This window comes from Cebidichthys violaceus, unplaced genomic scaffold (assembly GCF_023349555.1).
Source record: "Cebidichthys violaceus isolate CVI_PGR_0920_01 unplaced genomic scaffold, fCebVio1.0.p SCAF_24, whole genome shotgun sequence".
Lineage (NCBI taxonomy): Eukaryota > Metazoa > Chordata > Actinopteri > Perciformes > Stichaeidae > Cebidichthys > Cebidichthys violaceus.
The window spans coordinates 7,839,106-7,861,528 of NW_027176417.1; the positions used below are offsets into that span (position 1 = coordinate 7,839,106).

Genomic DNA, 22,423 nt, shown 5'->3' on the forward strand with positions numbered 1-22,423 from the left:
GGGGTCCGTGGAGGAACCGTGTTTGATTAGGGCCACAGCCTTGGCCCGGCACCCCAGCCGGGGTGTTTGATGATGGGGAGCGAACTCTGGGCGGGGGCTGAGGTTCATCGGCGCCGGCTCAACATCAAACAGCCGGGAGCAAAGGACTCCAGCCCTGGGGGACCCCTCCAGCACCGCTGCCTGGATAGGTAGATGCACTCCCAGTCGGATGAAGAGGGGGGAAGGAGGGAGAAGGAAGGTAAAAAGAAAATCAAGAAAGGGAAAGGGAAAGGGAAAGGGGGGTGTGGGAGGAGGGGGGGAGGCGCAGAGGTAGATGAAGAAAGAGGAAGACGGAGGGAGAAGTTGCAATGTATCACTGTGGAAAAGCTGAGAGGAAACCAAGTATTTCCTCAAAAGTTTGTACACTATAGGTGCAGAAAGGAGGTTCCAGTGCCTCTCCTCCCCTCTCTTGCCTCTCTTGCTCTGAGGTGGAAGGGGGTGTGTGTGTGGGCGGGGGGTGGGGGGTGGGGGGGTCTCACCCTTCACCAGTCATTTTTCATTACAAGGCTTCGGTCTGCCTGTCTATCTCGATGTGTGTGACGCTACAAGGTTAACCCGGGCAGGGCGTTCAGCGGCAGTTGAAGGGTTAACGTGTCATCGTTCTGATCATGGGGGTTCAGAGGGAAGCTTTATGTGATGTGGCAACACACACAACTCCAGATGCAAAGTCCTCTGTTTGTATGCTACACCAGCAGGAATGTTTCTCCTTTGAAAGCCATGAGCTCTGCTCTGCTGCTGTCACAGCCTCTCTGCTCTTCTAGAGACTCTCTGCACACTTTGTGGAACTCGGCTGCAGGGATTTAGTCCCATTCAGCCACGAGCACATGTTTTAGTGAGCTTTAACGCTGGCTTGTAGTCGGCTCATCCCAAAGGTGTTGGATGGGGTGAGGGCTCTGTGCAGGCTGGGAAAGTTCTTCCACACCAAACTTTAGTTGGGTGTCTTCTTCAGCATGTTGTCAGCCTGACGGACGATATTTGTCTTATTTTTAAGTAGGAATAAAACACACGGTTATGTGAACATACTTTTGTCCATCCAGTGCATCACTTTCATATCTCTAATTGCAATATTTTAAGATGTTTGGCGATCTTAGTGTTCATCAAAGCAAAAGAAAAAGCACAAAAAAAAAAAGAAATCAATGCTGGCAGGGATGTGCTGCAGCTAAGACAGTAGCCCACGTAATGAGATGCACCGGGCTGGATGCTCCTCAATTAGCAGAGCAAAACTCTGGAGGATATTTACAGTAATCAATGTACAATCGTCAAGTCAACATTTTATAATTAATTCTCTTCAGCAATTAACTCCCTCAATGAAAGAGAACACCCACAAAAGAAGACCTCTCTTTGTGACACGGGTCGTCTCATTACCCTTCTTGGCTGAAACAAACGACTGTGTGTTTTCAGCCTGTCGGCACTCGTGGCTAAAAAAAAAACAACAACTTTTCTCTTCTCGGTGTGTATTCGCTATTCGCTCACCGCCGATGGATTCCTGAGATAAAATGGGTCAAACTCGATATTAAGTTTTCGACTGCAGGGATCGCGTCGCCTACCTCTCCTCCCACCGTCCATATGGGCTCATGCATATTCATGCTCTGGACAGGTACGGCCCAAAAATGTGATTTTTTTTTTTTTCTTCTTCTTCTTCTTCTCTTTGTTATCCTAGATTCACCGTCTTTTGACTCTCGCGGTAATGAATTCCACGGCGGCGGCAGAGGGAGACGTGGGAGACGCTCGCCATATTCTGTGGACGGCGGGAACAAATGGAATCATATCAGGAGTTCATATCAGTCGGAGGGAAACAATAATCCGGGGCTACATTTGTCGTCGCCCCGCAAATGATCGTAGCAATTACGCTCACATTGTGCAGCAAGCAAACAGAATTACAGAGAGATTTTCTGTGTGATTGGGGTGTCACCCCCCCCCCCCCCCCCCCCATTATTGTTGTGCCTCCTGATTGATCCTCTCTCTCTCTCAAATACTCTCCTCCCTGCCTGTCTTGTTTCATCTTTTCCTTTGTCTCTCTCTCTCCCTCCACCTCTCTCTCTCTCTCTCTCTCTCTCTCTCTCCGGCTCGTTCCCCCGGCTAATGAATCTGAAGCCGGGGGGGAATAGTCTGGCCCGGTGAGACCTCCGGCCTTATTTCCTCCTCCGCGATGTCTTCCCAGCCCGGTCAGCCGGGGGAATGCAGCTGTCCATCACTCTTCCTCAGTTCCCCCAGCTAACACTTTTACTACCTTTTTAAATTAGCCGCTGTCACCGCCAACCATGCCTCGGCGTCCCGCGTATCCAGATGTTGCGGGCTGCTTTTTTACAAAGGCTGCCGCTGTAAATCTTTCCTCGGAAAAAAAGTGGAAAGGCAGGCGAAGAATGGCCTGGAGGACGAGCACGGCTCACCCACCCCCCCACCCCCCATCTGTTGGCTCAGGCAGCCGTCGCACAAAGTCTCCCTCGTTTCCAGCGGTGCGTCAGACGGTGCATGTACTGTGCTCCTGACATTCAGCAGGTCTGTCCCTGTGCGTATGTGTGAAACTGAGCCCTGGACTCCCGACTGCTGGTTCAAACATCTTAAACCAAACATCTGGGGGGAGACGTCAAAGAGCATTTATCAGCGCCTTTATTCCTGTTTACAATCGTTCACATGCTGTGTGAAGACGTGAGGAACGGAGAGAATAGGTAGAGGTCTGTGCTGGTGCCCCTAGATGACAAAAGTTAGACTCACCAGTGCAACCAAATGCAGAAGTTGGTCTGGAGCCCTGCCAGGTTCTTGTTCTTTAAGTCTGCTATAATTCAACTCGGCTCAACTTTCATTATCTGCTGCTTGGTTTGTTTTTTTTCTCCCAAAATAAGTAAAATAAACAGATTCTTAAGAAAAGAAAGCTTCATCTCCTCCATGGCGAGGACGGATTGTGACCCGCCTGCTCTTCGGACTGATATCCACCTACTGGTGTTCTTGGTTGGAGGCCGGTTCATAGGTTATCCTACGCCTCGGCGCTGTATTAGGAGCCGCCGCTCTCTACGCGGTTGCATTGGGAGATTTATTGTTTTTTTTGGCAGTGAACAAAACATAATGTACCACCGCGATGGATGGCTGCGAGGGTCGGAAAGAAGCAGCCATGCCGTCGGGGCTGCTCTTCCCAGATGCAGCCCATCAGCTGGGCAGTTCCCACTTGTTGCTGCAACGCCGCCGTGTTCTACAGAGATGAAGCCATCAACTCAACGTGTCAGCGTAGCTGTGGGCGCCCGACATGAGGTCGGCGTCTGTACGTACCGCAGGGAGCGTCTCGCGTGCTTTCTAGATTATCATCCCAGGAATGTGCCCAAATTAACAGCCTCTGTCTAAAGTCTTATCATCTGAATGGAAAGTGACTTTTCTAAAGGAGCATGTATGGACAAGAGGTTTAAAGTAACCCATCGAATGACCTCATAACGCTCATCTGCATCTCCTTTTCTTTCTTATCTCCTTTCCTTCTCCCTTCATCCTCATTCTCTTCCGTCCTCGTGTTCCTGCCTCTCTCTCCTCTGAAGCTCCTTCCCTCCCCTGCGTCCATTCATCCAATTAACAACAGCCCTTCAGTTGTGTGTAATTTAGAACAGAACGCAGCGGTTGTGGACGTTATTAGAAGCAGCATCAATCAGTCCCGGGACAGTAAGGAGACATCCCTAATGCCCCGTCGCAGAGCTCGGCTCCCGTATTTACGACCAGGGGCCTCTACTGCACGGCTGGCATCACCCAGCCATCATATAATAAAATAAATCAAAACATAAGAGTTTTGTCTATTTGCAATTTCCTTTCGGGGGTCTTTCAAATATGAAACCAGATGTTTCCGGTATCCTGAAGATTCTTTTCATCCGCTCTTCTTTTCCTTTCTTTCCTCTGTCTGTCTCTCTCTCTCTCTCTCTCTCTCTCTCTCTCTCTCTCTGTCTCTCTCTCTCTCTCTCTCTCTCTCTCTCTCTCTCTCTCTCTCTCTCTCTCTGTCTCTGCCTCCCCTCTGCTTTCAAAATTAATGTAAGCCCACAAAAAAAAAAAAAAAAACTGTCCTCTTTGCCCAAGGAAGTAGTCTGTTTTGCATTGATAGAGAGGCGCAGGCAGCCCCTGGCCATCTGAGCCTGAGCCTGTTTTTCCTCTGCGATATCCTGCCGCCACATCTCTGCCTCTCGAGTGCACCTCCGAGTAAAACGGGCGGGTCAAAGCAACAGCGCTCAGCCGCCTCCCTCCCTCCCTACCTACCCACCCCCCCTTTCTCCAATCCTCTAATTGGAGGTGCTCAGGTTAAAGAATGTCCCGGTTATCGCAAAGCCAGCAGAGAAACACAATTCAGCACTATAATTCCGCTGATGAGTGACTTGCATTTTCAAACATTTAGCGCGGCTGTTTACACAAGCCGTGTGTCATTATCTCATTCATGCACATTCAAACGTTGACATGAGTTTATACAGGAGAATTAATTCCAATGGGATTTTGAATAGATTCTGGTTCTGTGTATGGGAGTTGGTGAGCGTCTCCATTGACGGCGTGTCGGTGCAGTGAGTGTGCTCCCGGTCATCTCCGTGTCTGTGTTGTGCTTCTGGCCTCTGTTCATTTAGACAAACCCTGCATGCTTTCTGCCAGTCACTTCCAGGCAACCACAGTTACAATAAACACCGGCAGCCATTTTATTTTTTTTCCTTTCTTTCTCCAGCTCGAGGTCCACGTTTGATCCCGAGCAGAACCCAAGCCAGCTCACTTCCTCCTGGGGCTTGAAAGAAGGGGGCCGAGCCCCAAACCAAACAGGAAGTCCAGCATGCACGGCGGCTCCCCGTGAGCCCTGCACCTGCATAGTGTTACGCCGGACTTAACGGCTCCAGGTTTAGCCGGTCAGCGTTTTTCTGTTTGCAAGCCGCCGAGATGATTCACAGGCCATCGCTACGGCGGTGCTGTTGGTTTTTGAATTCCTGTTTTGAAGAGAGACCCAGGTGACTGTCCCAGCAGAAACACTCCTGAATAAAAGGAGCTCAGCTGTGTTCTTTTAATCTTCTGCGACGGTGTCTTGAATGCCAGCACAGGCAGAAGGGAAGAGAAAAGACTTTGATTAGTAACGATCCTTAGTGCCTCGTTTGCTGTGCGAGCGGGTCTTAAAAGTCTTGACATTTCCACTCAGCTACTAAAGGCGACAAAAACATCCCTTAAGTCCACAGAAATGAAAAGAACTCCTTTTCAGGGAAAATGTAACCGCTGACAACCAACAGCGTTTTACGCCTACTGTTAAATACACCAGTCCAATTACGGTCGTCCTCGTTAACGTGACAGGATGTCAAACAAGCACTTCCTGTTAACTGCCTCTTATCTTAATTGGTCTAGTCTCTGTGCCGGCTCTGGCCACAGAGCCTGCCTCTCGTCTGGCTCAACCTAACACAGTCTCATTTTGTTGTCATCCAAAGCACTTCGAAACGTCTGACTTTAAACCCGTGTGCCAGGTGTGCAAACATCAGGAGGTATCTGGGCCGGAGTTTTGATTTTAACTGCAGGGAAAGTCAAATCATTTTCAGACATAAGGATGCTGCGGCACACATCTGAAAATCATAACGTAATGACAGTTACCCGTTAAAAATGGTATAAAGTCCGACGCCTCTGTCCTCTGCGTTCACTGCTAACCGTCACTCAGACTAAGCCCCGCCTCCTCTTTGGGGTTCTTCACTACGACCGAGAGCAGCGCTCTTAATAACACCCAAACGCAATCTCCCTCTAACCCCAACGAGATGGAGGGGTCTGCTCGGCTCCCCCATAATGCACTATTCATGCTTTTTATTAATCTCCTTTTCCTCCAGCCGTTTTTCAAATCACTTCTTTTGTTTACTCATGAATATTTGTCTGCCTTGTTGAGAGAGAGAGAGAGAGAGAGAGAGAGAGAGAGAGAGAGAGACCATAAGCACGGTGTCGGAATGGGCTGGTGGCGCTCCATCTGTGGGTAATTTGTGGCGGGGAAGCCTTGTATTTCATCACGGGGTAATCTAACCTTAGAGGTGTTTTACAGACTGCCTCCGAGCCCAAAATAGGTCACTTAAGCAGGCTTAGCGGGCGAGGCCAGCCTGATACCAGGGCCCTGCACCCCAGGGACACCTAGCCACGGTAATTGGTGGTTATGGCCCAGGGTTTTTATAGGCGATGAACAAAGTTGGACATCTAATGTCACATTTAGGACGACGGCGTGCTCACACCACCAGTCATAGCATGGGCTCATTAACAAGCTCCTAATTACAGAGTGGAAAACGGCTCATTTCATCCTTTTTTTTGGGGGGGGGGGGGGGGGGGGGGGCAGATTTGCAGCGCCTCACTCTGTGTGTTTGATGCAGAGGGGTAGTGATCATATTAGGCGGTCTACAAAAGGTACCCAGCATTAGGCTAATCTGTCACCCATTTCCATTTTTTCTCATTTTTTGAGAGGGGAAGCGTGAGGTTGTGTGCGCAGGGGAGGGGCGGCGTAATGAAAAGGGCCTAAATGACAGTGGGTTGACAGTGGGATTGGCTGGTAAATGACTGCGGAGTGGCTTGCCTGCGGAGAGGGGATGGAGGAGGCTCCCAGTAGGCCTGATTAATTCCACTCTCGCCGGCTGCCAGGGGAGAGCCGGGGTTAGCGGCTGCTCGAAGAGGAGCCTATTACCAGTCCGCCGCCGAAACTGATATAATCAGCTGCACAGCGACCCGGCCTTCCCCGAGACAAACTTTTCCAGGGCTCGCTCCACGCGGGGACTTAAATACAACAGTGGGGGGAGGAGGGGGCGCGGGGGGGTTAAGGTGAGGGAGGGCGTCAGGTGTGGATGAGGGGTACAAAGGATTTTCTTTTTTGAGAGATGGTTAGGGGAGCTTTGTAAGAAATCCTCTCTGCTAGTTCTGACTCCTCTCTCGACTGTACCGCTGTATCTCTTCATCCCTATCTCTCTCTCTCGCTGGCTGATTTCCTGCAGCTTTGATAGCGACAGACCCTCCCCTGTGGCAGCAGCTTTAAGTCCGGTCAGATATGAATATGTCACAGCTCTTAATCCCAGACGCTTCTCTCGCAGCTCCGCAAAAACGCAGCGAGTACGGCGCCTTTTTTTTAAATTTTTTATCTGATGTGGGCTTTACAACGTTCTCCTGAACCCTGCTCCTTGTGTTTTCTGTGGGATTGACCTAGATAGAATATTAATTGGGATAGCATGACATTATCCAAGTGACACGTATTCATCTAAGTTCTAGGTACGCCTCGTACTGCAGCTGGAGCTACGTCATTCCAGATGACATGCCCGGTGAGGATTAAAGGATTTGTGAGAGGTGTTTGCTTGCATTTCCTGACTGTGTTCCGATTCCAGATTTACAAAAAAAAAAACACCTTTTCTCTGCAAACCTCTTTTAAAACATCTCTGCCTCCACAGCCGGGGGTGAGGTGGATTCTGGTTGTGGCGCTCAAAGCATTGTGTCTTCTGATAATACTTTGGACCTCAACTGCATTGGGACTACTTTCTACCAAAGAAGTAGTCCCATTTTAAAATCTGCAGGGTTGAGGATTATGTAGAGCAGACTTCATCTCTTTCTTTTCATTCTAATATTTTCACTGTCATTTTTGATTGCAACCTGACCAATCGGAGCAGTGATGGAGACGTGTTTTGTTGTATTTCGGGTGAACCAACCATTTAACCATGTGCCTCTTGGCCCGTGGATGTGCTCCTGCAGTCACACACCCACACATGTGTACACACACACACACACACACACACACACCATTTTCATTTGTGTCCATTACACAGTCCTATTCATGTCCCAGATGGAGCAGGCCTCAGTCTGAAAAATGTCAGCCCTCTCCTCCATACATCCACCCGGCGCTGCCTCCCTCCATGCTGATAAAGGTCGTGAATAATACATATAAAGCGCTGTACTGAAGGCCGTAACCGAACTGTTAAAATATTGATCTTGGCCAATCATAATAAAGAGAAATTACTGAAAGCGATCCATCACCATAAGCCAAGTGTCTGCTCCTACTCCAGGCTTAACTTGCTCAATTTCCCCCCTCTGTGTAGCGCCACATTATGGCTCAATAATAATAAAGATGATATCAGCGCCGCAATTGCCGCCGTGTGCGCGCCGAAAGGTAGTGTGTTGTCATGCAAATTAAGCGACAACAAATCCATAACGACACTAAATATATTTGGAGGATTACGTGCCGTTCATCTGTGGAGAGAAATAAATACTTTCAATATTTGCCAGCGCTCGCTCATCTCTGCTCTCCAGAATCCAAATGGTGCATGACATTTGGGTTGGGACGTGTGTGTGTGTGTGTGTGTGTTAGATGTGCACAAGGAGGAGTGTTTGCATGTGTTTTTGTGTGTGTGTGTGTGTGTGTGTGTGTGTGTGTGTGTGTGTGTGCGCGGAGAATCTGCGAGTAATTCCTCACACTGCATGACGATGTTGTTTTGTACATGCAGACACTTTGCTTGTATCAGAGTGTGTGAAGAGGGATGTTTTTTGTGTGATTCCAGATTGTGTATAATATTGCATTGAGTAAGCTGTGTGTGTCTGTTTATATATACCGTATGTGTGTGATTCCAAATAGTGCATGATGTTTGCTATGAATGCATGTCAGCAATAGGTTTCCTGCACAGGCACGTGTGTGTATTTAAGTGTGTGTGTGTGTATGGCGGTGCTTGTGTGTTCGTGGGTTTACCGTGTGTGTAGGCAAGTATATATATATATATATATATATTTATTTTTTTTATGAGGAAAAGCAGCAAACTGGAGGCTGGAGTCAACTCAAAGCTGATCAGATGAGCCGCTCCACCTCCAGCCTGAAACTCACCCTGACATTTCCCGCGGCCATTAACAGCACCTAAAGGTGAACATACAAGGCCGCCTGGCCGGCGAAGCGCGCTTAATGAGTTCTTAAATATTAAAAGCAGCGCACATCGTCGTCACTACGGTGAGCTCTTAATTTACCAAGCAATTAGGCGCGGGCCCTCATTTATCAGCGCGTGTTCATTTGCTGGAAACCTAGTCACTTTTTATTAATCGATGCCGTAGAAGCGGCGAGGTGAAATTAATGTGCGCCCAGCGGAGGTCATGCCAGCCGTGCCACAGCTAGCTGCGGCTCAGCGAGACGGGAGATAAATAGGAAGCGTGCTCCGCTGACGCCGGAGACGTGTCGAGGCGTCGGCGCGGCGATCGCCGGGGGGGACCGGCCTCTGCAGCGGGGGGGGGGGGGGGACGACGAGGAGAAACGCTGCTCGGCTTTATTGTAACAATCTGTGTTTGTTTGTTTTTTTATTCCATGCCGGAGGAAAATTAACCGAATGCCTTTTAAAGGAAAAACAATTATAGTTTTAACCTTACCGCATCGGTGATGTTCCTGCTTTCACACTACCAGGACTTCTATTCATATAGAAAAGAGGGAATGAATCAGAAGTATGTTTCACGCTCCATCCTATATATATTCATGTCTAATGGCTGCTGATGGTCCATTCAGCGTATGCTTGTGGTACTACCACATACTCCACAGGCTGGCACACGGGGGTGAATACGAGGCCTTTGTGCAGGGAAAACGATCGAAGCGCGGCCGCTGCTGATACGTGATGAGACGTTTACAGCGGCATGCTAATGTTAGCTCCACCCTGGGATAGCTATCTGCTGTGATGTGCACAGGTGTTGTTTGCCGCCGCCGCTGTGCTGTCTGTCAGACCGGCCAATGTGGGATTCCTTAATCTCGCCGCCGCCGCCGCGGGAGTGAGCAAACACACTGCACGCCTGCAAGATAATGCCACGGCCTCGTGTTGACCGAGCGGCTCTCCTCTGGTAGCCTGGCGCCAGGAAGTGGGATATGCACGACTTTTGGCCACATGCAAGTCGGACAAAAGCATCCGATGTGACACGCATGGAACGAGATGGTTTATAGGCTGATATTTGAGTTCAGAACTCACGTTTGTGTGCAGTATGAATAGTGTTCAATAAACTTTTTCAACGGCTTAGAAACAATTCTGAGTTCATAATCACGTGACGATGCTGGCTTTGTGGGTAAATCTGGATCCATTTCTCCACATTCACCGCCATCTCCACCGTCGCTGCAGACCCCTCCCCCCTTCCGCCCCCTTGTGTGCCCCTGATCCACGACCCCCAAGGGTGTTTGCAGCAGACTGCGATGCGGCTGTGCCAGGTTGTTGCTGCTGCAGCCTCGGCCCCAGCCCGTCCCAGGCCCGGGCCCGGCACTGCGCTAATATGTTCCCATTCCTCATCCAGACAGTCCGTAAAGCACTGGGGCAAAATATTCTGTCTCCCTGAGCAGCTCCTAATAAATTGTCCTTTCATCGACGCGCAAGACAAATTTTGCCTTCCCTCCCTCCTCTCTCCTCCCTCTCTCTCTCTCTCTCTCTCTCCTCCCTCACTACACCTTCTCACTTCCACTACATGCTCTGGAGCTCCCTCTCTCCCAGCTCCTCTGCTCCCTGTGGTTTCGTGAAACTGGCACACTCGCTCTGCCTCTCAATAAACTACACGGGTGCCGCTCAGTCGGCCGGAGACCTCTGCAAGAACAGGGTGATGGAAAGGAAGAGAGAAAGAGGAGGCAGATGGGGGAAGCGGGGAGGATTAACAAGGTAGAGGAACAAGATCAGAAAGACCAAAAGAGAGGGATGTTATTGTGCACAATCCACTCCTCTCTTTGCTTCCCTGTCTGTGTCCTCCCCACGCTGCCACATCGCGGCACCGCTTCCGCTTTGTAATTGCGCAATTAGTGCCACAGCCTGGTTTTCATATATCACAAATGGCTAGCTGCTGCTATTAAAGCAGCCCCAGCGCCGGGCTAGGGGGCATGGCTAGCCGAGGTGCATTAAGGGCAGCGTTTTGTAAAATGTGAGCCAATTTATCATGATCTGTTTTTCGCTCCCACCCACTGCTAAAACGCCCCTACTCCCTTGTCTTTGAGCCTGACCTTGTGCTGGGCTTGTGTGTGTGTGTGTGTGTGTGTGTGTGTGTGTGTGTGTGTGTGTGTGTGTGTGTGTGTGTGTGTGTGTGTGTGTGTGTGTGTGTGTGTGTGCGGAGGTTCAATTTGCTCATTGTTACTTGCTTGCATAATTTCAGGCGGCTGGCTGGGCACAGAGCCTCACACTGACGCCACGCACACGCCCGCAGTCACGCACACACACACACACACACGCCGTCCACGTGCACACACACACACACACACACACACACACCTCCGCAAAACACGCCGGCCACTGATTGCTTGCGCCGCCACTTTGCCTTCCTCTGTCTCTCATTCCACTGCTCTCTTTTCGTTCCCTTTTCCTCTCCAAGCAAAATCCACTCATTTATATGCCGAGGCTAAACGGTATTCATTTGTAAGATGGCAAGCGGTATAACACTGGTAATTCCTCCTCACCAATTTCCAGCGCACTTTCCCCTTTAGCTGTCATGAGCAGTGCATTAAGTGAGTGAGGCAAATCCGCTCCCCATCTCTCCCTCTCTCTCCTTCCATCACCCACTCGTCACCCTCCCTTCTCCACGGTTGCATGTTGCTGCTGTGAAGATTTACAACGTGCGCCTATTCACTCAGCCCCCCCCCCGCCCTCTCTCTCTCATTCCTTTCATTTCGCCGGGTTGGTGGAAGCTGAAGATGACACCCTGAGCTCATCAGAACCCTGCCGGCTTTTCACCCCCGAGAGCCGCCCTGAGCGTCAGGCGCGGCGCGCTGCACTGCAGATACCTGCCCTACCCCCCTGCTGGGTAGCCTGTAGCCCAGGGAGAGGCTGAGCCAGAGGGGGGGAGGATGAGGCTCGGGGTGGGGCTGGAGGAGGCTGGATGAAGGGATTTGAAGGTGGGGTTAAAGCTGGGGAAGGAGGGGGGGACGGAGCTGGAAGAGTTGGAGCGGTTTTGAGGCTGGAGGTGCGGAAGTGCAGTCAGATGGACTTACTACAGGCTGGATTGCGGGTTAGCTTGAATTAGCCATGGTGTGCACCGAGACGGGGAACACATTCTTGAATTTGTGTTGCTCTGGCTTCAATAGAAGGTGTGAGGCCTGGAGAAGGAGTCGGGGTGCTGGAGGTTCAGCTGGTATGAAAGGGCTGGAGGCAAGAAGAGGTCTGACTCTACTCTCCTTCTGTCTGTCGCTCTCATCACCACTCCCGGGTTTCCTTCCTCCTCTTTCATCCTCGACCGGGTTCTCTGAGCTTGTCCTGGAGGCCCTTGCTCCCTGGATGAGGATGGAGGGCAGAACTAGAGTACATGAGATCCTACCCGCCACCCCAGCTCTGGTTCCTGCCGCGAGCCGGTCCTAATCACCGCTCCACCAAATGAAGGAACGCTGTGCTGACGGCCCCTCCATCATGTCATCTTAACTCACCAAACCGTTTCAGTGTCTCTGTTTGAAGACAGTTGTGTTGCTGACAGCCTAATTATCAGGTAGTTAGTGTTATTTGCAGATAACAGGTTTTAAAGTGGTCAGATGAACACGTTTTCACCGTGCTCACAGCCAGCATCAAAAGCAAAATGGTGCTCAAACATGCGCTGACCAACCCTCTGCCACTGAGCTACCGTTTCTCCCACCTTGGCGTTAATGCGTTTTGCCGCTACTTGTCAAACACCCACTTGTTTTGAATTTTCCACAAGAGTCTTGGCACCGCCGCCTCGCAGCGCCGGCAATACGGACAAGAGAGCAATCATTGTTTTGTTGTTTAGAGTGCCACGCGAGCTGCTAACTTTTTTTTTGGAGTGCTTGGCAGTGGTCCCTCTTTTTTTCTGCCTCACCCCCCATTTCGATGATAAGTGGCTCCGAACGAGGTCAACGCAGGCTAACGGACTCAACCATTTCCCCCTCAGACAGGGGTGCGGAGTGAGCGACCGTAGCTGTTGCAGCCATACGTCTACTCGCAGATTCAAATTGATCCCAAACTTAATTTACATGCGGGGAACATAAAGGCAGTTTGTCCTCTGTGATGTCCAGCAGACAGAGCTCAGTCTCTGTGGTCTCATGCGTGTCAGAGGGTTGTATAAACGGGTGTTTGGCTCCACCAGACATCGTTTTTTGAGACTATTAGCAATAATTATATGATTGCAATGTTTTTGTTGGTATTCCAGATCTTAAAATTGGATAATTCTAGCCTCTGAGCACTGAGAATATTTGGATTTCACATTATCCAGCCGTTCGTTTCTGGTCATGTTGAAACAGGGAAAAATGGTGAAAGAGTTGAAGGCAAAGTCTAAAGTACCGCATGGTGCACCATTAGGATTTGGAACAAACCATGAACAACAGCCCACGATAAGAAAGGTACACAGATGCAGGTGACACCTACTGATGAATATTCAATGAGCCTTTAGTTTGACGTCTCATTGCTTCAACGCGACCCTGTGTAAGTCAACCTATACGGGCGGCAGTGAGTCAGGCGCCCTGACCTGTTAGACGACAGCGCATCATTATTCTGCTCTCGCTCGGTTCCACCAGGAGAGCAGAGGTCAGCCGTCGGACCGGTCGCCCCGCTAAACACACTTCCATGCTGGGACTGCCTTTATCTGTGTGTGGGTGAACTGTGGAGATTGTTATTGTGTCTCTGCGCCGGTTCAATCTGTCACAGCGGTTTCCACATTTAGACGGCAGATTGACGAGATTTTCAATTACTTTCAAGGTCCCGTTTGGTGGCATTTAATGACTCAAGTTTAGTTGAGTTTTGCAGTAAGTTTACCTTCACTGATGTTAATCTAGTGTCGCTAACAAACGGGCCACTGAGTGGACTCGAAGCTACAGCACCTCCAAATACATCAGACTGAGAACAAGTTGCTTTAGTTTAGGAACAAAACGGTCCCGTTTCAGAGATGCAAACCGAACGACTGAGCTTGTTGGTTTGTACGATTGTGTCCAGAGACACACAAACACCGTACCTGAGGCTGATCGACAACGTCACACCTCTCACATACCTGCTAGAAAACACAAGAGACACACCTCAGAAAGTGACACAGCAGGTAATTGAAATTTATTCCCAATTATACCACACAGCAAACAACCCTCCCCGGTGTTCCGGTCCTCCTCCAGCTCTCACGGTCGAGGAGCGCCGATAGCGCGGCGCTGCTTCCTGTGGGAGGACTTGTGCCGCGGCGCTGAGGTGTGATAGCAGAGAGAGTTAATGTAGCTTAAACAGCCAAACTAATTGTCCCTGTCTCTGTGTCATATTTGTCTAGTCGAACACTCCTAAATACCACAGCGATTAATTACCTCGCAGCCAGGTCCTCAGCTCTGTGTGTGTGTGTGTGTGTGTGTGTGTGTGTGTGTGTGTGTGTGTGTGTGTGTGTGTGTGTGTGTGTGTGTGTGTGTGTGTGTGTGTGTGTGTGTGTAGTCAGGCGAGGGTTTGTCCCTCCCTACTTGTTTTTAAGTCAGAGGAGATGTTTGATGCCACCCTCGTTCTGATCCTTGTTTTTACTGAAGCGGATATTTAGAGAGCCCAAGTCATGACATCACTTCCTGTCTAGCATCTGTTCCGATTGTTTTTTTTAACCGTGGACTTGGGCAAGTCCTCTCCTCCAACCGCCTCTCTTGAATGCAGTCCTTCACAGATAGGAAGCAGATGGATGATGATGGATGGGATGTTTTTGTATTGACACCGTTTTTGCTGCTTTCTTTACTTTGCGTCAGACTGAATGGAAATAAATGATGTAGCATCTGCGCCGCTGACTTCTGTTTGTGAGTATTTTGTCGGTGTGTGTGTGTGTGTGTGTGTGTGTGTGTGTGTGTGTGTGTGTGTGTGTGTGTTTGTGTACAGGTGTGCAGCGACCGTGCCTACGTGTCGGGGCTTGTTTGCCAAGATCAGAGGCAGGCGCCCCGGGTGTGTGAAGTGTTCCCATCATGCATCGCTCCATGCCTGGGCAGCCCACGCCCACTCATCATCCCCACATTAGCGCTCGTCTCTCTCCCGCTATATCTCTCCCGCGCATGCTTGCTCTTTTCTTCTTTCCTCATCCTCTCTGTGTTTCCCTCATCCTCTCTGTGATCTCTCTGTTTATGTTTGACCTTTTTGCCGTTCTGCACCAGCTAATGATGGTACAGGGATAGCAGGTGTGCCGCATTAGCCGACTTCTGCCGTGGCGGAACAAATTAGAGGTCCGCCGCCACCGAAGGCCAACCTTTCACCGCCGACGCTCCCCCGTTAGTGGGAGACACACCCGCAGATGCCCGCGCGCTCTCACACAACACACAGGCCGATATGCAAACGCACTGTGTGCAACACACACACACACACACACACACATGCACGCACTCGCGTCAGGCGTGTGAAATTTGAGCGAAATGACACAACCGAGCCACATAATCTTCTCACCTGGAAAAATGGGGAAAGCAGGACGGGGAGAGCGGCTGTGCAGCAATGCTTTGTTTGAACAGCTAGCCCGGGTTTACAAATACGATACTCTGCTGATTTTGCATAACTAGACGACAGGGTTGCTTTTTTTTTTATTCCCCCTGCAGGGTCGTGCTGTGTGCAGAATGTGAAGAGAGATCGAAAGACAGATACTCAGAGGGAGAGATTACTGCCTCTCTCTCTCACACACACACACACACACACACACACACACACACATCCTTCCCTACATTATAATACGCCGCCTCGTCTCCCAACAACCCTCCAACTAGCCGCTCTCCACTCTGACTTTGCAGAGCCAAATCCAAACAAGCCTCCCCTGAACATATCAAAGGGGAACATCAGCTTGATTTGGACCCCTGCTGCTGCTGAGGATTTGTTTGAGCGTGTTTGTAGGTTTTCATGGATGCAGATATATGCACGTGTTTGTTGTCTGAGGACAGCGGAGGAAATAGCGGAATGTGCTGCTCTGTGTGGGTTTGGTTGTAAAAAAGTAAACAAGGAAAGACTTGAGCTGCATTAATTTAGTTCATTAATTTAGGCTAGCTGTTCCGAATAAACTGGCAACATCTCTATTCATGGCTTTGAAGTGGGGGGGGGGGGGGGGCATCTAGCTTTTTTTTGCGTTGTCGGCAACGTTCTATGACCGTAATACCTGGCTGAGCCTTTATCAAGCCAACTGTACTGTGGTGGGGGGACAGGTGTAAAAAAGGAAACGTCTACGCTCGCTTTTATACGACCACAAGTTCTGACAAGACAAAGATTTGTTTAAGAATTACCAGCGACGGCAGAAGGAAGGCCTCCAGCACCGCAATTGCACGACCGAGTGAGACGTTAACAGCAATTGTAGCCTTCACAAACAAGCGGCCCAGAGAGACGAGTAGAACGGGGGCAAGGAAAATTAAACATACACTTGATGGGAGGGAAATTGCCCCCCGCTTGCGGTGTCGTAACCGTTTCACCTCCACAAATGAGCACCTTTGAAAAAAACAAACTGTAAATCTGTTTCCTTATTTCCTTTTCTGTCAACCTTGGCCAAAGTGCCCTTCTGTCCGTCTGTCATCGGGCCGCCTCTATTACTGTCATTACGGCAATCGGCCCCGGTGCTTAGCGCGTTTGTCTCCGCAGGCGAGTCGTGCGGCGGGATTGCCTTTTGGTTTGGAGGGAGATGGGGAGCCGTGCCCTCTTCCTCTTAATCAGACGCGTTTGATGGATCCGCCCCCCCGCCGCTTCCCGCGCTCACACTTTCTGCTGACTGACACGCGACGAAACACCTCTCCGACCCCCGCAATCCTCTCGTAATAGCTGTAAAGATGTGTTCACTCGTAACGCCGAGCGGCGAGGACGACTGCGGCTTGACAGGCCCGACTCTTGACCTTAATGGGCAAACGCGCATCGCGGGCATCTCTATTCTGAGCGCGACTCTGAACCGCAGCACCTTGTGGGCCTGGAGATGAAAGGCAAACAGCAAAGACGGGCTTCAGGGGGAGTCTTCTACTACTTTTAGTGGGGGGGACACTCTGCCTCCGGAGAGTGTTCGCAATAAAAGTGCAAGAATTATCTGCCCAAGGCTTCTTCTCATTCCTCGGAAAGTTGATTCCAAGCAGACATAAGACGCTGCCCACACTGTGAGAGGGATGGTGTGTGGGGAATCCAGTCCCCGAGGACTCCAGGGTTTTCCAGGCAGACAAGTGGGCTTTCCACAGATTTGTATGTGCACAAGTGTGTGTGTGTGTGTGTGTGTGTGTGTGTGTGTGTGTGTGTGTGTGTGTGTGTGCGGCGTTGGGGGGGGGGATATTTTTCATCCACGCTGGCCTCAGGATGCGGTGCTCTGGCCGGGGATCAGCAGCGCTCCTCTATGGGAGCAGTGTTTGGCCGACGCAGCGAGTGTCTCACACACACACACACACACACACACACACACACACACACGCGCTTCGTTTCAGTTGCCACTTCACGTCCGTACACATTCAAACTCACGCGTAAACACAATGATGGACATATGCACACACACACACACACACACACACACACACACACACACACACACACGCAGCCTGACCACAAACCATATATCACATTACAGCGCCTCAAATCTGGTCTGAGCCTCTCCAGAGGACAGAAGCATATGTGATCTGGGCACAGGTTAGCATGAGGGCCTCTAACATAACATATCAAACGGCTAACTGCTGCAGCAGTGACAGGATATACAATGCTGTGAATGATGAAGACGCACAATGATTGTGTGTGTAACTCCGCCATAAACATTACAATAATTAATAATGATTCTGGACGACATCCAATCGGTTCACTCCAGAGAACAGTGTGTGTTGCATGTCAGTCCAACAGCGGCAACAAATCAATCCCATCCTCACTTTGGAGAGAATCATGCAAAGTGGCAGCGTGAGAAAACACACAAAGAATCAAAGAAAATATAGGTGAAATATACGAGTGTGGACAACATGCACTTACGCTCAAAGCAATACCCATGTTTGTTTTGAAGTTGAAGAGAGCAATTTTTCTGTGACGCTCATCGAGTCTATAATAACACGGCCCCAATATCGATACCACACAACTGATTTTAATGAAAACGTATCAGACGCAGCTGCAGCGCCGCATTCGTCCACCTCAAGCGAGACGAACCCAAGCCGAGCGAGCGCTTTGAAATCAAGCGCTGCGCTTTGTTTTTGCGGCGCGAACGCATCACACCTGATTGTGTGTTTGCTCATGTGTGCTGAAGACGCGGCTAATGAGGCATTACCGGCGAGGGGGGAAACCCAATCGATGGCGTGCTGTCGCCGGACAATGCTGATCAATTGTACTGTATTGACTGCATTTCCCCCTCATTAGCTCTGATGAGGTGTGTGTGTGTGTGTGTGTGTGTGTGTGTGTGTGTGTGTGTGTGTGAGAGAGAAGCGGGGGAGGTGGCGCGTGTTTCGGGTAAACACACTCAGGTGGCGGAGCAGGCTTGTGCCATGTCTCTGCTGTGCTATGTAGGCTGGTAGCAGGCATGGAGGGGGGGGGGCACTGATTACTCTTATTAACACGGAGGGTGTCAGGCGTCGGTCCAAATGGCGCCACAGCGACTGTTAGCGCGCGCACACACACACACACACACACACACATTCGCTGAGCCCGCTCGAGTCAGGAGCCGGAGCCAAGAGTCCCAGCTGAAGCCTGCCGTCAGGCCCGCTGTGCTGCCATGAGCTCAGGAGGAGATCTTTGTAGTGAGCCGTCAGAGTTTATACTCACGTGTTGCTCTGAAGCTGTTGTGTCCGATGCCGTTCCAAAAAAAAAACACCTGCTTTTTGCCGAATCCTGTAAGGAATACCGCAGTTGAGCTCCCCCTTTTTTCATATTTTTGGTTAGCGCTCTTCCCTCCTCCCTTTTTTTTTACCCTCCATCCTCATCCCCACCCACAGCTGACCGTTCAAGAACCGACCCATGAAGCCGTTTAGAGGCTTTTTGGTCCACGGCCAAGTTTCTCAAAATGCTTTCAACTCTGAATTCACAATGTAGCACTCAGCCCGGCAGACACGGAGCCAGGGTTCACGCATTCACACCGCTCATTGTGTTGATTTCTTTATTATTTTTCATAACTGGAGGGTTGAAGAGTGCATCGCTTCGTCCTCCCTGATCTCTGCTCTAACTTTTGCGCCGTGATTTAAACAGCTACACAACACAGCTGAGTTCCCTTTTGTTTCATCAGGGTTTAGGAGGTGATGGTGCTTCATGCCAGTCCTCCAGCGTGGCCACATGGCCCCCAGATGATATTTATTAACTTCTGTCCACAGCTCCTTCCTCCAGAACCAGTCGCTGTCCTAAACTCTGTCTTCTGGCTCTTTATACAGGTCAGAGCTGATGGACATTAGATTTAAATCATATTAAACTAACAATTACAAGACATACTTCCAGTTACAGTAAATGTTGACACCAGTAAATATGTCATTGCAGATGGTGGTGCTATATGCGGCACGAATCACTCCACGGTAATGGACCCCATCACCAGACGTGTTGTCACACCACATAGAAAGGATTAGCTTGAATTAGCTGTTAGCGAAATTAGCAGTCCAGATGTTCCTTTTCTTCCTTTGTTTTCGGGAGCTAAGTGTATCGCTAAGTGTTACCGTTATCGGTGTCAGGATTGAGATTATTCTCTTCCGCGTTTGTTCTCTTCTTCAGGCGCTTCTGGGTCATCATTACCTCGGTGTGAACTTTATTACGAAGTCGGGAACTGGTGATTGTGGGGACTTCCATATGGCATGAGTGTGGCACAGGGCTTCTTTGTGGAGCCACAGTTTAAGGGGGACTCCCTTACAGACCGGTATGTAGCTTCCTACTTATACTTCCAAATAACCTGCAGCTGGTGCAACAAGTCCCGGCACATTGATTGTTTTTGAAAGGCACTCTGGGAAATGTAGGAAATCACCAGCTCAAGGAGAGCAAAGTAGGTAGATTACACTTCCTCACAAACAGAACAGCAGCAGGAAGTGTGTGTGCATCTGAGAGGGTTCCTCAAAACCCGGCGTTGCATCGCTCAGCAGACGTCGCAGAGAAAAACACCAGCATAAGATGCGACGCTCGCTGCCTGCTGCATGTTGGATCCATAGCGCGAGCATCACGAGAGCCCAGCTCCCCGACTGTAAGATGATTGGCTTCCACAGAACTTATTAAACATAATTGCAAACTAATTAGTACAGCGATGGCTTGGCACCTCCGTCTAGTGCCAGACACTCAATGTGGGTTTACAACATGCATTTAAATTTTACACTAATTACCAATCCCTGATTAATTCATGACTGGGGTGTGCTTTGTAATAGTTATTAATAGGGCTGTATAGATTAGATTAAGAATTAATTTCCAAATAAAAACCTGGCATTACATGCATGGGGAAAGCCATGTGTTGCAGAGAGACCTGTGCACGCTGATGTATGTGTTGTGTCACAATGCGTTGCCAAAGCACTTTGATTTAACAATCTGCTTTGCTTTTGTGCAGCGGCAATTTGTATGGAATCACTTGATCTAATGAGGATTTGCTTCAAACTGCTCGTCTAATGAGCGTTACTGCTGAATCTGCCATGGAGGCAACTGACTGCACCCGCAAAAAACATCGCTAATAACGCGAGCGCATTCTTCACGCTACCTGCAACGGACCAACTAATTATGAAAACACGACACATCGCTCTCCTCCGCCCTCGTTAGTGTCAAAAACCAAAAAGCCCTCCTGGATGGGGACCTGCGAGGTTCTCCGTCCTGCTCCTGAGGGATTAGTCCTGGCCCACTCTCCCTGTGCTTCTCTCCAGCAGCTAATGGTCACAGCATGGACCTCACAATGCTTCCCTAATTTCCACTAATTGAATGGTCGTTAGCAGCCACGGGCCTTGGCACCAGAGCGTGCGTGGGTGTGTGTTTGTACGAGCGGACAGCACGCATGCGTCTTCGTCCACACGTTCGCCTCCACGCGTATCGGAGTGTATTTGCTCTGCTTCAAATGGCCTGGCACCGTTCGGAGGGCGTGCAGGGCACCGGTGGCACAGGGAGATCATTAATTCGCCCTGCCTCTCTGCACGGCTTATTTTGATGTTTTTGTAATGAGCGCCTGCTAGGGAGGGTAAACAGCGAGACTCGTCGCGGCCCCTTTGATCGCAAATGATGTGAGAGGCGACGAGGGTGGAAAAGGCGTGGAGGAGCAGGTCTCAGGAAGGAGTGGATGCTGAGAGGCCCGTGAGGAGCCGCGGAGATGATGAGAAATCGCTCCTGGGTCGAGTGGCTGCTGGTGATTTCCTGTCACGCACACACACACACACACACACACGGGGAGGTGTGAAGAAAATGAGTCGTGTGTGTGTGTGTGTGTGTGTGTGTGTGTGTGTGTGTGTGTGTGTGTGTGTGTGTGTGTGTGCTCGTCATGGTCTTAGGAGTATAAGTGTGTGTCTGTGTGAGCTCTGGCTTCGTGCCCGCTCAAACTAAAGGAGCCCCGAGATGTGTCGAAGCTCCCGCATTTGGAATGAACAGTTAGGTCTTCAGTTGCTTTTTAATTGTAAAATATGAGATCAGCAGATGAAGACCATGTGATGCGGTTGTAATGCCCTGAAAAAACGTTGCAAGTGGACCTTGAGTTGAGACGGTTGACTTGATATGAAACGATCACAAGAAGGTAAATCTATGGGAAAATATGTGAAAATTAGTTTTAGGAGATATGCAGACAGGCATTGTGGGTAGTATGGATGCAGGTTTTTATTCATGCCAACTGTTCTCAAAAGAGTAATCATAGATATATGGTACATAAGAGTGTGCCGTGTGTGTCTAAAGACGGCCTCCTCTGTCACATGTGTCGTATGTGTCTGCAGGTGTCGCGTGAACACTCGTCAAATGGATGCGTTGCCGAGTCCACGCACGTCCTCGCTCAATAAATACAAAGTTCCAGGTGAAATTGCATCGTGCGCCTCCGAACTCTTCAAGTAAACAGCTGCAGGGTGAGCGATGATGATTACTCAGAGGGACACATTTTCTAATGTTAAATTTGTTTCATCCCTTTCTGCCCCAGACTTGCATCGTCAAGCGTCTCGGTGGAGTTTAATTTTAGGTCGGAACACATCGGCGGGTGAAGTGGGCTCTTGAGGCCGGGGTGACTCAGGAGGCTCGTGAGACTCGGATCTCCTTTCAATCACTCGCCTCTCCAGCCAAACGCTCCTTCCCTCAGACGGTTTGCTCCTCGCTCCTCCCTTTGTCAAGCGTTCTAGTGTTTTCACTCGGTCCACTTGTGTCTTTTCGTCCCCCGTCTCCCTCTCCTCTTTCTCCTCGTCCTAACTGTGCCACCGCCGACCACAATTAGACCCCTCCTCCTCCGGCCGAGGGTGACATCTTGACAGTTTCCTGTTGTACCGTAAACAAAAGGACCCTTTTTTGAATGATGAGCCGTTATTATGTAAATGGCCTCTGACTGATACTGTCTCAGCGCGGCAGAGGCCCGGAGTCCAGTGGACGGCGGCGGAGGCTGATGCCGTGATAGCGATCATTTTCATGATTGCCGGGGCCTCGGAGAGGGG

At 50.0% G+C, this 22,423-nt stretch overlaps 1 long non-coding RNA gene across 1 annotated transcript in view; it reads left to right on the top strand.

Annotated features, from left to right (window-relative positions):
- Positions 1 to 1,867, top strand: part of LOC137879044 (uncharacterized) — a 31,732-nt gene extending 29,865 nt beyond the window's left edge. Inside the window, exon 4 of the long non-coding RNA XR_011103696.1 lies at positions 1,700 to 1,867. This is a non-coding gene — a long non-coding RNA (uncharacterized lncRNA). The remainder of the gene's footprint in view (positions 1 to 1,699) is intronic.
- Positions 1,868 to 22,423: the final 20,556 nt, after the last annotated feature.